The following is a 13,739-nucleotide window of genomic DNA, read 5'->3' as shown; positions in this document are numbered from 1 at the left end:
TCAAAAGCGGGGATCAAAGAGCAGTCACCTAAAAAGGACAGCGCATGTTGAAGGCAGACTCCAAAGAACCATAGAAGGACTTGTGAGAAGGGGTGCAATTATGGCAAATAAATTCCAGGTGGGGTTAACTAATGAATACATCATCAGTGTGAGTGATAAAAGCTCCGATTGCCTGGTGGCCAGTGCACTCGAGTAGATGAAGGATTGCCCAAGTGGCCACCATGGTGTAATAAAGAATACCTGCTCTCAGATCCTCAAAACTGTGTTCAAAAGTTGCTATCCAGCAGATTTCAGTATCAGTGGTGTCCCTGACTCCATTATGCCCCTTGCACACTTTCACGAGGGCCCCTTGGTTCCACGAGGCCCTGCTGGATAACAGTGGACCCTTGGTTCCATTTGGGTCTGTACTGTCAAAATGGCCTCCTTGGTTCTGCACTGCCACAATGCTCTCCTTGGTGCCACGAGGCCTTGGTGTGTCACAACAGCCTCTCGGTTCCATGAACTGCCATAGTGTCAGCACGGTCTCTTGGATCTGCAGTATCACGATGGACAGTTGGTTACAAGCAGCCCCGCCGTGTCACAACGACTATTTGCTTCAGGAGGCCCCCACAGTGTCACCATGGCCCCTTGGTTCCACGAGGCCTCGCTGCAGAACAATGGCCTCTCAGTTCCAGGAGGTTTTGTACTGTCAACAGTGCTCTCCTTGGTTCTACAGTGGCTGCTTGCTTCCATAAGGTTCCTCGGTGTCACAGTGGTCTCCTTGGCTCCATGAGGCTCTGCAATGTCCCAATAGCCCATGGTTTCCATGAGCTTCTGTCCCATCAACCATGTCCTTTGCTCCAGTGAGGCCCCGCAATGGCACACTGGACCCTTGGCTCCATGAGGTTCCATAGTGTGACATGGTTGCCTTGATTCCAAGAGGTTCTGCCGGGTCACACTGGACCCTTGGCTCCGTGAGGTTCCGTGGTATCGCCATGGTTTCCCTGGATCCGCAGTAGCACTATGGACCATAGGTTTCATGCAGCTTTGCTGTGCTACAGTGGCTCCTTGGTTCCGTCAAGTGCCACTGTGTAACAAGGGAATCTTGGTCCCATGAGGTTCTGGACTGTCACAATGCTGTCCTTGGTTCTGGACTCTAACAACGGACCCTTGGTTCCACGAGGTTCCATTACGTCACAATGCTCTCCTTGGTTCCACAAGGCCTTGCTTTGTCACAATGGACCCTTGGTTCCATGAGCTTCCGTAGTGTAACCATGGTCTCCTGGGATCTGCATTGTCACAATGGACAATTGGTTGCATGGGAGCCTGCTGTGTCACAAGAGAGCCTTAGTTCCATGACGTTCTGGACTGTCACAGTGGTCTCCCTGCTTCAACGAGGCCCTGGAGTGTCACAAGGGCTGCTTGGTTCTGTGAGCTTCCACAACGTCCCAATGGTCTCCTTGTTTCTGCAGTGTCATAGTGGACTCTTGGTTCCATGAGGTTCCTAAATGTCACAGGTCTCCTTGGTTCCATGTGGCCCTGCTGTGTCACCACAGCCCCTTGGTTCCAGGAGTTTCTGGGCTGTCAGCAGTGGTTCCTTTTCTTCCAATCAGGCACTGCTGTGTCACACTGCACCCTGGCTTCCATGAAGTTCTTCAGTGTCACAGTGGCCCCTTGGATCCATGCGGTCCCATAGTGTCACCATGGTCTCCTTGGATCTGCATTGTCATAAGGGACCATTGGTTCCACGTGGCCCGGCTGTGTCACAGTGATGTGGATTCCGTAATTGCCTTCAGCGTCACAATGGAGCCTTGTTTCTGTGAGGCTCTCAACTGTCACAATTGTCTCCTTGGTTCCATCAGCCCCCGCTGTGTCACAAGGGTCCCCTTGGTTCCATGAGCACACCAAAGCTTTGCATAAACATTGAGCAGCACCTGCTTAACACACCTGGGAACATCTGTCTGCATTCAAAAGACAGGTCACAGCTGAGAAAGGCACCAGCAGCTTCCATCTGCAACAGAGATGCAGGGAAAGGACAAGGACAGAGAATTCAGCTGCAAGACTCCGAGAATTCTGCATCCAGACATCATTTCTGGTCCCACTGTCCCTAGTAGAAAGGTGTCATCATTCCAGGCAGCCTGTACTCAGCATGTGCTTCTACAGTGGGGATTTGTCGTTTAGGAGACCTGCTCAGGCTTTTCCCTTCTTTCCTCACAAACAGGAATACTTGTCCCGGGCCTGGATGCAGGCAGAGCCCTGAGGAGAGCACGTGCGACATGGTGCAGTGGGCAGGGACAGCCAGCTGCAGAGTTCAGGGGGAAGGGCTTCCGGTGCAGGGCCAGGGATGTCAGTCCCAGCTGGGCCATGTCAGACACGCTGAGGCTGGGCTTGGGGAGCAGCTTGTCCAAACAGGGTCAGCCTGCAAGGGGCTCATTCTTCTGTGGGCCCACGCCTCCTAAGGAGACGTTCAGCATCAAGATCACCTGGGGAATGCCTAAGTTGCTTCTTCTTTGAACTGAAAAAGAAAAATTACTCCCTTTTATAACACTGAAAATCGTGAGCTGTACCTTGAAATCTTCCTCCTTAAGAGAACTCCAAAGTGACTCCAAGCAGCTGCACAAGGCCTGGAGACTGGAAGACATTGGAAAGAAGACAAAGAGCTCCTGAGGGTTTTCTGTATTTTAATGATCCCCAACGGTGGATTTGGGGCTGAGTCCAGGAGCCCCAGGCACTGAGAGAAGGTTGAAGAAGCTGCTCAAGGAGTCAGAAGCAAAACTCCAAGTCCCTTGGAGCATCAGTGGCCCCACTGAGGGCAGGGACTGCCAAAGGCTCCCCAGGGAGTGGTGAGAGCAGATCCTTGAGGCCAGGATTGCAGGAGCCCGAGGCTGTGAGCAGGGAACTGCAATGCTGAGCAAGGCCTGGGCTGGTTGGAGGAAGCAGAAAGGCCAAGGCCTGAGCCCAGGCCTGGGCCAGCAGGGCCTGTCCCTCACAGGTGGCTCGGGGCTGTTCCTGGAGCACTGGGATGGGAGAGGCAGCAAGGACAAATGTCATCAGGCTGTGTGACACTCCAGATGCTCATGGAACCAAGGGCCAGTGTGACACAGCAGGGCCTGATGGAAACAAGAGGCCGTGCTGAGCCTGCGCGCCTGTAACACCGCAGAACGCTGAAATGCTGAGGGTGAGCAAAGGTTCCTTTCCTCGAGTTTGGTGCAGAGTAGAAACCCCAGCCAGATATTCTCAAGAGGTCAAAACGACACAAAAGTGTACTGGAAAAATACAGAAAACCGAGCTCCTTTGGCAAATGATTTCATACAACATCCAATTCAACGTGCAACACTTAGCGTAGCAGGAACATCATTAACTCAGCCCATTTAAGATGGAAACCTTTAGGCATAAAAATGTTAAACTACCCAAAAACATTCCAGTAAAAGAGGATAAGAAGTTTAAAAGAGAAAAAAAGAGACAGAAAGACAGAAGATCTCCAGATAGATATGCAGAGAGCTACCAGCTGCTAGGCTTCCAGTGTGGGTGAGACACAGACCCAGGAGATTTCAGGATTCAGACCAGGGCTTGACGTCATGCCCGATTTTTTAAATTCCCTAGCGTTTTGTAAGCTCTCCTCTTTTCGGGGACATCTGCTTTCTTCCCACTCACTGCTGTGTTTCATTGCCTTTGTGTGGGATTGATTGACAGCTCGGCCAATCAGAGCTGGGTGGGCGCTGCCCCTGCTGTGTGATTGATTGACGGCTCAGCCAATCAGAGCTGGGTGGGCGCTGCTCCTGCTGTGTGGGATTGATTGACGGCTCAGCCAATCAGAGCTGGCTGGGCGCTGCCCATGCTGTGTGATTGATTGACAGCTCAACCAATCAGAGCAGGCTGGGCGCTGCTCCTGCTGTGTGACTGATTAACGGCTCAACCAATCAGAGCTGGGTGGGCGCTGCTCCTGCTGTGTGGGATTGATTGACGGCTCAGCCAATCAGAGCTGGCTGGGCGCTGCTCCTGCTGTGTGACTGATTAACGGCTCAACCAATCAGAGCTGGGTGGGCGCTGCTCCTGCTGTGTGGGATTGATTGACGGCTCAGCCAATCAGAGCTGGGTGGGCGCTACCCCTGCTGTGTGATTGGCAGATCTGCCAGGCCATGGCTGGGGGCGGGGCTCTGTCCCACCTCATTCCAAGGTCTGTCCCAGCCCCGGCCCCACTCGGCCATTCCGAGCATCCCGGGGGGTCTGGGGACATTGATGTCATCCAGCCTCTGACAGCGACCATGGGGACACTGCGGAACCTCATGGAACCAAAGAGACCATTTTGACACTCTGGTGCCTCATGCAATCAGGGCCACCTTTGTGAGACTCGGGACCCCAGTGGAACCAAGGGTCAGTGATGAAGCTGTGCGGCCCAGAGAACCAAGGAGCCTTTGTTACGCAGCAGGGCCACATGGAGCCCAGGGGCCATGGTGACTCTGCAGGACCTTAGGGAAGCAAGGGGCCATTGTTATCACTACTGAAGCAGGGAGAATATTGTGACAAGGAGAATATCGGGACACTACAGGGACTCCTGGAATCAAGGAGTACATTGTGACACTGTGAGGCCCCATGGAACCAAGGCAACATGGAACAGGTCTGGCTGGCTGGGCCTCCCGGGGGCCACCTGGCAAGACTGGCTGATCCTGGAATGTTGAGGACTGCCTCTCCTCAGCTCCTGGAGCACTGAGGCTCTGTGCTTTCCTTCCTATGGAAAAGTACCATCCGCTTTTGCAGGTTCCCACGGCTGAAACTGATATTCCCCCTGAAAAAGCACTACATACAAGGCTTGCTCCCAGCCAAAATCTGCTAGGAGTAACAGCTCTGGGTGGCCAGCGTTTCCTGAGGGCTGCCTCTCATCTACCACTCTAAGGGTCGGTGTGAAGTTTCCCTCATTTTTGCCTCGTGACCCTCTCAAGAAGACCTCAAGGACCCCCGCCCAGGTTGACTCTGGACAATGATTTTCTGGCCTGCTTGAGGTGGGTGCTTGCCAAGGGACTCTTTGCAGGTGTGTTGTGCTCACTGGACTCTGCTGTCATGGTACCAGCTGAAGCCTGCATGTACTGCACGACCGCACCTGTCTCTTGGAGCACCACACAATGCTCCATAAATCTCCCCACCTCTTGGCCACAAGCCACTCGCTTTGGAAAAGGACTATGAAAGAGCGATCCTCTGGAGAAGACCCTGAGTACTCCCCACGGATGACCACCCTTCCATTGGCTGGCCCACCATGACGTTGGTCTCGTCTGTTGGTAGCTATTTCCCCCTTCCCCTCTTTTTCTCTCTCTAGACTCCATTTCCTATATCTCTCCCCTCTATCGCAACTGAATTGTTTGGCATTCAATAAAAATGCATTGCTGTTGTTGAATAAACTGATTTGTCCCCCGCTATTTGCCTGCTATTACCTCTGAGATCAAACAATCCCCGGCCTGTCTTGGTAGATGGTGACACTCCCCCCCCCCTCCCCCCCCCCCGCAAATCCCCCATCCCCCTGCTTCTCCCAGTTGATTGCTGATCGTGGTGTGACATGGAATGGAACATCCCTTGGGCCAGTCCAGCCCAGCTGTCCCATCCCTGTTCCCTCAGGAACACTTGCCCACCCCAAGTCCATGGGTTGGAGGGGCTTGCAGACACGCCTCGTGGGGGGAGCATTGTGACAAGGACAGGAGAACAGAAGAACATTTACACTTATCGTGGGCAGAGAACAGAAGAGCACAGCCTTGGAGAAACGCACAAAGGATGTAGCTGAGGCAAACAGACCGTGCACAAAATGCAAGGAGAATGTCAGCTCAGCTCTGCAAGGCTGACAAAAGCAGAAGTTATACACAACAATAATATTGCCCTTCCTCAAAAGCGGGGTTCAAAGAGCAGTCACCTAAAAAGGACAGCGCATGTTGAAGGCAGACTCCAAAGAACCATAGAAGGACTTGTGAGAAGGGGTGCAATTATGGCAAATAAATTCCAGGTGGGGTTAACTAATGAATACATCATCAGTGTGAGTGATAAAAGCTCCGATTGCCTGGTGGCCAGTGCACTCGAGTAGATGAAGGATTGCCCAAGTGGCCACCATGGTGTAATAAAGAATACCTGCTCTCAGATCCTCAAAACTGTGTTCAAAAGTTGCTATCCAGCAGATTTCAGTATCAGTGGTGTCCCTGACTCCATTATGCCCCTTGCACACTTTCACGAGGGCCCCTTGGTTCCACGAGGCCCTGCTGGATAACAGTGGACCCTTGGTTCCATTTGGGTCTGTACTGTCAAAATGGCCTCCTTGGTTCTGCACTGCCACAATGCTCTCCTTGGTGCCACGAGGCCTTGGTGTGTCACAACAGCCTCTCGGTTCCATGAACTGCCATAGTGTCAGCACGGTCTCTTGGATCTGCAGTATCACGATGGACAGTTGGTTACAAGCAGCCCCGCCGTGTCACAACGACTATTTGCTTCAGGAGGCCCCCACAGTGTCACCATGGTCCCTTGGTTCCACGAGGCCTCGCTGCAGAACAATGGCCTCTCAGTTCCAGGAGGTTTTGTACTGTCAACAGTGCTCTCCTTGGTTCTACAGTGGCTGCTTGCTTCCATAAGGTTCCTCGGTGTCACAGTGGTCTCCTTGGCTCCATGAGGCTCTGCAATGTCCCAATAGCCCATCGTTTCCATGAGCTTCTGTCCCATCAACCATGTCCTTTGCTCCAGTGAGGCCCCGCAATGGCACACCGGACCCTTGGCTCCATGAGGTTCCATAGTGTGACATGGTTGCCTTGATTCCAAGAGGTTCTGCCGGGTCACACTGGACCCTTGGCTCCGTGAGGTTCCGTGGTATCGCCATGGTTTCCCTGGATCCGCAGTAGCACTATGGACCATAGGTTTCATGCAGCTTTGCTGTGCTACAGTGGCTCCTTGGTTCCGTCAAGTGCCACTGTGTAACAAGGGAATCTTGGTCCCATGAGGTTCTGGACTGTCACAATGCTGTCCTTGGTTCTGGACTCTAACAACGGACCCTTGGTTCCACGAGGTTCCATTACGTCACAATGCTCTCCTTGGTTCCACAAGGCCTTGCTTTGTCACAATGGACCCTTGGTTCCATGAGCTTCCGTAGTGTAACCATGGTCTCCTGGGATCTGCATTGTCACAATGGACAATTGGTTGCATGGGAGCCTGCTGTGTCACAAGAGAGCCTTAGTTCCATGACGTTCTGGACTGTCACAGTGGTCTCCCTGCTTCAACGAGGCCCTGGAGTGTCACAAGGGCTGCTTGGTTCTGTGAGCTTCCACAACGTCCCAATGGTCTCCTTGTTTCTGCAGTGTCATAGTGGACTCTTGGTTCCATGAGGTTCCTAAATGTCACAGGTCTCCTTGGTTCCATGTGGCCCTGCTGTGTCACCACAGCCCCTTGGTTCCAGGAGCTTCTGGGCTGTCAGCAGTGGTTCCTTTTCTTCCAATCAGGCACCGCTGTGTCACACTGCACCCTGGCTTCCATGAAGTTCTTCAGTGTCACAGTGGCCCCTTGGATCCATGCGGTCCCATAGTGTCACCATGGTCTCCTTGGATCTGCATTGTCATAAGGGACCATTGGTTCCACGTGGCCCGGCTGTGTCACAGTGATGTGGATTCCGTAATTGCCTTCAGCGTCACAATGGAGCCTTGTTTCTGTGAGGCTCTCAACTGTCACAATTGTCTCCTTGGTTCCATCAGCCCCCGCTGTGTCACAAGGGTCCCCTTGGTTCCATGAGCACACCAAAGCTTTGCATAAACATTGAGCAGCACCTGCTTAACACACCTGGGAACATCTGTCTGCATTCAAAAGACAGGTCACAGCTGAGAAAGGCACCAGCAGCTTCTATCTGCAACAGAGATGCAGGGAAAGGACAAGGACAGAGAATTCAGCTGCAAGACTCTGAGAATTCTGCATCCAGACATCATTTCTGGTCCCACTGTCCCTAGTAGAAAGGTGTCATCATTCCAGGCAGCCTGTACTCAGCATGTGCTTCTACAGTGGGGATTTGTCGTTTAGGAGACCTGCTCAGGCTTTTCCCTTCTTTCCTCACAAACAGGAATACTTGTCCCGGGCCTGGATGCAGGCAGAGCCCTGAGGAGAGCACGTGCGACATGGTGCAGTGGGCAGGGACAGCCAGCTGCAGAGTTCAGGGGGAAGGGCTTCCGGTGCAGGGCCAGGGATGTCAGTCCCAGCTGGGCCATGTCAGACACGCTGAGGCTGGGCTTGGGGAGCAACTTGTCCAAACAGGGTCAGCCTGCAAGGGGCTCATTCTTCTGTGGGCCCACGCCTCCTAAGGAGACGTTCAGCATCAAGATCACCTGGGGAATGCCTAAGTTGCTTCTTCTTTGAACTGAAAAAGAAAAATTACTCCCTTTTATAACACTGAAAATCGTGAGCTGTACCTTGAAATCTTCCTCCTTAAGAGAACTCCAAAGTGACTCCAAGCAGCTGCACAAGGCCTGGAGACTGGAAGACATTGGAAAGAAGACAAAGAGCTCCTGAGGGTTTTCTGTATTTTAATGATCCCCAACGGTGGATTTGGGGCTGAGTCCAGGAGCCCCAGGCACTGAGAGAAGGTTGAAGAAGCTGCTCAAGGAGTCAGAAGCAAAACTCCAAGTCCCTTGGAGCATCAGTGGCCCCACTGAGGGCAGGGACTGCCAAAGGCTCCCCAGGGAGTGGTGAGAGCAGATCCTTGAGGCCAGGATTGCAGGAGCCCGAGGCTGTGAGCAGGGAACTGCAATGCTGAGCAAGGCCTGGGCTGGTTGGAGGAAGCAGAAAGGCCAAGGCCTGAGCCCAGGCCTGGGCCAGCAGGGCCTGTCCCTCACAGGTGGCTCGGGGCTGTTCCTGGAGCACTGGGATGGGAGAGGCAGCAAGGACAAATGTCATCAGGCTGTGTGACACTCCAGATGCTCATGGAACCAAGGGCCAGTGTGACACAGCAGGGCCTGATGGAAACAAGAGGCCGTGCTGAGCCTGCGCGCCTGTAACACCCCAGAACACTGAAATGCTGAGGGTGAGCAAAGGTTCCTTTCCTCGAGTTTGGTGCAGAGTAGAAACCCCAGCCAGATATTCTCAAGAGGTCAAAACGACACAAAAGTGTACTGGAAAAATACAGAAAACCGAGCTCCTTTGGCAAATGATTTCATACAACATCCAATTCAACGTGCAACACTTAGCGTAGCAGGAACATCATTAACTCAGCCCATTTACGATGGAAACCTTTAGGCATAAAAATGTTAAACTACCCAAAAACATTCCAGTAAAAGAGGATAAGAAGTTTAAAAGAGAAAAAAAGAGACAGAAAGACAGAAGATCTCCAGATAGATATGCAGAGAGCTACCAGCTGCTAGGCTTCCAGTGTGGGTGAGACACAGACCCAGGAGATTTCAGGATTCAGACCAGGGCTTGACGTCATGCCCGATTTTTTAAATTCCCTAGCGTTTTGTAAGCTCTCCTCTTTTCGGGGACATCTGCTTTCTTCCCACTCACTGCTGTGTTTCATTGCCTTTGTGTGGGATTGATTGACAGCTCGGCCAATCAGAGCTGGGTGGGCGCTGCCCCTGCTGTGTGATTGATTGACGGCTCAGCCAATCAGAGCTGGGTGGGCGCTGCTCCTGCTGTGTGATTGATTGACGGCTCAGCCAATCAGAGCTGGGTGGGCGCTGCTCCTGCTGTGTGGGATTGATTGACGGCTCAGCCAATCAGAGCTGGCTGGGCGCTGCCCATGCTGTGTGATTGATTGACAGCTCAACCAATCAGAGCAGGCTGGGCGCTGCCCCTGCTGTGTGACTGATTAACGGCTCAACCAATCAGAGCTGGGTGGGCGCTGCTCCTGCTGTGTGGGATTGATTGACGGCTCAGCCAATCAGAGCTGGGTGGGCGCTACCCCTGCTGTGTGATTGGCAGATCTGCCAGGCCATGGCTGGGGGCGGGGCTCTGTCCCACCTCATTCCAAGGTCTGTCCCAGCCCCGGCCCCACTCGGCCATTCCGAGCATCCCGAGGGGTCTGGGGACATTGATGTCATCCAGCCTCTGACAGCGACCATGGGGACACTGCGGAACCTCATGGAACCAAAGAGACCATTTTGACACTCTGGTGCCTCATGCAATCAGGGCCACCTTTGTGAGACTCGGGACCCCAGTGGAACCAAGGGTCAGTGATGAAGCTGTGCGGCCCAGAGAACCAAGGAGCCTTTGTTACGCAGCAGGGCCACATGGAGCCCAGGGGCCATGGTGACTCTGCAGGACCTTAGGGAAGCAAGGGGCCATTGTTATCACTACTGAAGCAGGGAGAATATTGTGACAAGGAGAATATCGGGACACTACAGGGAGTCCTGGAATCAAGGAGTACATTGTGACACTGTGAGGCCCCATGGAACCAAGGCAACATGGAACAGGTCTGGCTGGCTGGGCCTCCCGGGGGCCACCTGGCAAGACTGGCTGATCCTGGAATGTTGAGGACTGCCTCTCATCAGCTCCTGGAGCACTGAGGCTCTGTGCTTTCCTTCCTATGGAAAAGTACCATCCGCTTTTGCAGGTTCCCACGGCTGAAACTGATATTCCCCCTGAAAAAGCACTACATACAAGGCTTGCTCCCAGCCAAAATCTGCTAGGAGTAACAGCTCTGGGTGGCCACCGTTTCCTGAGGGCTGCCTCTCATCTACCACTCTAAGGGTCGGTGTGAAGTTTCCCTCATTTTTGCCTCGTGACCCTCTCAAGAAGACCTCAAGGACCCCCGCCCAGGTTGACTCTGGACAATGATTTTCTGGCCTGCTTGAGGTGGGTGCTTGCCAAGGGACTCTTTGCAGGTGTGTTGTGCTCACTGGACTCTGCTGTCATGGTACCAGCTGAAGCCTGCATGTACTGCACGACCGCACCTGTCTCTTGGAGCACCACACAATGCTCCATAAATCTCCCCACCTCTTGGCCACAAGCCACTCGCTTTGAAAAAGGACTATAAAAGAGCGGTCCTCTGGAGAAGACCCTGAGTACTCCCCACGGATGACCACCCTTCCATTGGCTGGCCCACCATGACGTTGGTCTCGTCTGTTGGTAGCTATTTCCCCCTTCCCCTCTTTTTCTCTCTCTAGACTCCATTTCCTATATCTCTCCCCTCTATCGCAACTGAATTGTTTGGCATTCAATAAAAATGCATTGCTGTTGTTGAATAAACTGATTTGTCCCCCGCTATTTGCCTGCTATTACCTCTGAGATCAAACAATCCCCGGCCTGTCTTGGTAGATGGTGACACTCCCCCCCCCCTCCCCCCCCCCCGCAAATCCCCCATCCCCCTGCTTCTCCCAGTTGATTGCTGATCGTGCTGTGACATGGAATGGAACATCCCTTGGGCCAGTCCAGCCCAGCTGTCCCATCCCTGTTCCCTCAGGAACACTTGCCCACCCCAAGTCCATGGGTTGGAGGGGCTTGCAGACACGCCTCGTGGGGGGAGCATTGTGACAAGGACAGGAGAACAGAAGAACTTTTACACTTATCGCGGGCAGAGAACAGAAGAGCACAGCCTTGGAGAAACGCACAAAGGATGTAGCTGAGGCAAACAGACCGTGCACAAAATGCAAGGAGAATGTCAGCTCAGCTCTGCAAGGCTGACAAAAGCAGAAGTTATACACAACAATAATATTGCCCTTCCTCAAAAGCGGGGATCAAAGAGCAGTCACCTAAAAAGGACAGCGCATGTTGAAGGCAGACTCCAAAGAACCATAGAAGGACTTGTGAGAAGGGGTGCAATTATGGCAAATAAATTCCAGGTGGGGTTAACTAATGAATACATCATCAGTGTGAGTGATAAAAGCTCCGATTGCCTGGTGACCAGTGCACTCGAGTAGATGAAGGATTGCCCAAGTGGCCACCATGGTGTAATAAAGAATACCTGCTCTCAGATCCTCAAAACTGTGTTCAAAAGTTGCTATCCAGCAGATTTCAGTATCAGTGGTGTCCCTGACTCCATTATGCCCCTTGCACACTTTCACGAGGGCCCCTTGGTTCCACGAGGCCCTGCTGGATAACAGTGGACCCTTGGTTCCATTTGGGTCTGTACTGTCAAAATGGCCTCCTTGGTTCTGCACTGCCACAATGCTCTCCTTGGTGCCACGAGGCCTTGGTGTGTCACAACAGCCTCTCGGTTCCATGAACTGCCATAGTGTCAGCACGGTCTCTTGGATCTGCAGTATCACGATGGACAGTTGGTTACAAGCAGCCCCGCCGTGTCACAACGACTATTTGCTTCAGGAGGCCCCCACAGTGTCACCATGGCCCCTTGGTTCCACGAGGCCTCGCTGCAGAACAATGGCCTCTCAGTTCCAGGAGGTTTTGTACTGTCAACAGTGCTCTCCTTGGTTCTACAGTGGCTGCTTGCTTCCATAAGGTTCCTCGGTGTCACAGTGGTCTCCTTGGCTCCATGAGGCTCTGCAATGTCCCAATAGCCCATCGTTTCCATGAGCTTCTGTCCCATCAACCATGTCCTTTGCTCCAGTGAGGCCCCGCAATGGCACACTGGACCCTTGGCTCCATGAGGTTCCATAGTGTGACATGGTTGCCTTGATTCCAAGAGGTTCTGCCGGGTCACACTGGACCCTTGGCTCCGTGAGGTTCCGTGGTATCGCCATGGTTTCCCTGGATCCGCAGTAGCACTATGGACCATAGGTTTCATGCAGCTTTGCTGTGCTACAGTGGCTCCTTGGTTCCGTCAAGTGCCACTGTGTAACAAGGGAATCTTGGTCCCATGAGGTTCTGGACTGTCACAATGCTGTCCTTGGTTCTGGACTCTAACAACGGACCCTTGGTTCCACGAGGTTCCATTACGTCACAATGCTCTCCTTGGTTCCACAAGGCCTTGCTTTGTCACAATGGACCCTTGGTTCCATGAGCTTCCGTAGTGTAACCATGGTCTCCTGGGATCTGCATTGTCACAATGGACAATTGGTTGCATGGGAGCCTGCTGTGTCACAAGAGAGCCTTAGTTCCATGAGGTTCTGGACTGTCACAGTGGTCTCCCTGCTTCAACGAGGCCCTGGAGTGTCACAAGGGCTGCTTGGTTCTGTGAGCTTCCACAACGTCCCAATGGTCTCCTTGTTTCTGCAGTGTCATAGTGGACTCTTGGTTCCATGAGGTTCCTAAATGTCACAGGTCTCCTTGGTTCCATGTGGCCCTGCTGTGTCACCACAGCCCCTTGGTTCCAGGAGTTTCTGGGCTGTCAGCAGTGGTTCCTTTTCTTCCAATCAGGCACCGCTGTGTCACACTGCACCCTGGCTTCCATGAAGTTCTTCAGTGTCACAGTGGCCCCTTGGATCCATGCGGTCCCATAGTGTCACCATGGTCTCCTTGGATCTGCATTGTCATAAGGGACCATTGGTTCCACGTGGCCCGGCTGTGTCACAGTGATGTGGATTCCGTAATTGCCTTCAGCGTCACAATGGAGCCTTGTTTCTGTGAGGCTCTCAACTGTCACAATTGTCTCCTTGGTTCCATCAGCCCCCGCTGTGTCACAAGGGTCCCCTTGGTTCCATGAGCACACCAAAGCTTTGCATAAACATTGAGCAGCACCTGCTTAACACACCTGGGAACATCTGTCTGCATTCAAAAGACAGGTCACAGCTGAGAAAGGCACCAGCAGCTTCCATCTGCAACAGAGATGCAGGGAAAGGACAAGGACAGAGAATTCAGCTGCAAGACTCCGAGAATTCTGCATCCAGACATCATTTCTGGTCCCACTGTCCCTAGTAGAAAGGTGT

This window comes from Sturnus vulgaris, unplaced genomic scaffold, assembly GCF_052056855.1.
Source record: "Sturnus vulgaris isolate bStuVul1 unplaced genomic scaffold, bStuVul1.hap1 Scaffold_151, whole genome shotgun sequence".
Taxonomy (NCBI): Eukaryota; Metazoa; Chordata; class Aves; order Passeriformes; family Sturnidae; genus Sturnus; species Sturnus vulgaris.
The sequence above is the reverse complement of the archived record's forward strand: the minus strand, read 5'-3'. Positions refer to the sequence as shown.